A 1,635-nucleotide genomic window follows, 5' to 3' on the forward strand; every position below is an offset into this window, starting at 1 on the left:
CGCACCAACCATTCTCTGAGTAAAAAACCTTCTTCTAATATCCCCCTTGAACTTCCCACCCCTTATCTTAAAGCCATGTCCTCTTGTATTGAGAAATGGTGTCCTGGGAAAGAGGTGCTGGCTATCCACTCTATCTATTCCTCTTAATATCTTGTACACCTCTATCATGTCTCCTCTCATCGTCCTTCTCTCCAAAGAGTAAAGCCCTAGCTCCCTTAATCTCTGATCATAATACATACTCTCTAAACCAGGCAGCATCCTGGTAAATATCCTCTGTACCCTTCCAATGCTTCTACATCCTTCCTATAGTGAGGCAACCAGAACTGGACACAGTACTCCAAGTGTGGCCTAACCAGAGTTTTATAGAGCTGCATCATTACATCGTGACTCTTAAACTCTGTCCCTCGACTTATGAAAGCTAACATCCCATAAGCTTTCTTAACTACCCTATCTACCTGTAAGGCAACTTTCAGGGATCTGTGGACATGTACCCCCAGATCCCTCTGCTCCTCCACACTACCAAGTATCCTACCATTTGCTTTGTACTCTGCCTTGGAGTTTGTCCTTCCAAAGTGTACCACCTCACACTTCTCCGGGTTGAACTCCATCTGCCACTTCTCAGCCCATTTCTGCATCCTATCAATGTCTTTCTGCAATCTTCGACAATCCTCTACACTATCTACAACACCACCAACCTTTGTGTCGTCTGCAAACTCGCCAACCCACCCTTCTACCCCAACATCCAGGTCGTTAATAAAAGTCACGAAGAGTAGAGGTCCCAGAACAGATCGTTGTGGGACACCACTAGTCACAACCCTCCAATCTGAACGTACTCCCTCCACCACGACCCTCTGCCTTCTGCAGGCAAGCCAATTCTGAATCCACCTGGCCAAACTGCCCTGGATCCCATGCCTTCTGACTTTCTGAATAAGCCTACCATGTGGAACCTTGTCAAATGCCTTACTAAAATGTGGATCACATCCACTGCACTAACCTCATCTATAGGCCTGGTCACCTCCTCAAAGAGCTCTATCAGGCTTGTTAGACACTATCTGCCCTTCACAAAGCCATGCTGACTGTCCCTGATCAGACCATGATTCTCTAAATGCCCATAGATCCTATCTCTAAGAATCTTTTCCAACAACTTTCCCACCACAGAGGTAAGGCTCACTGGTCTATAATTACCTGGACTATCCCTACTACCTTTTTTGAACAAGGGGGACAACATTCACCTCCCTCCAATCCTCCAGTACCATTCCCATGGACAACGAGGACGTAAAGATCCTATCCAGAGGCTCAGCAATCTCTTCCCTCGCCTCGTGGAGCAGCCCGGAGTAACTTACAGTATAAATTACATATACTGTAATTTATTTATTTTCTTCTATATTATGTATTGCATTGAACTGCTGCTAAGTTAACAAATTTCACGACAAAGGCCGGTGATAATAAACCTGATTCCGATTCTGACACTCTCCCAGTCAGCTTGTGCTTTATAACATGCCCAAGCGCCGTGTAACTTTGATTCGTGCCGAGCTGAATGGGAGTGTAGAAACAGATCACAGGCCATGTCAATCAGGCAGTAAAACACGTTCCCATTTCCCACTTGGCCTATAGATGCAGACTTCTTCATACCCC

The sequence above is a fragment of the Mobula birostris genome, chromosome 12 (genome assembly GCF_030028105.1).
Source record: "Mobula birostris isolate sMobBir1 chromosome 12, sMobBir1.hap1, whole genome shotgun sequence".
NCBI classification, from domain to species: domain Eukaryota; kingdom Metazoa; phylum Chordata; class Chondrichthyes; order Myliobatiformes; family Myliobatidae; genus Mobula; species Mobula birostris.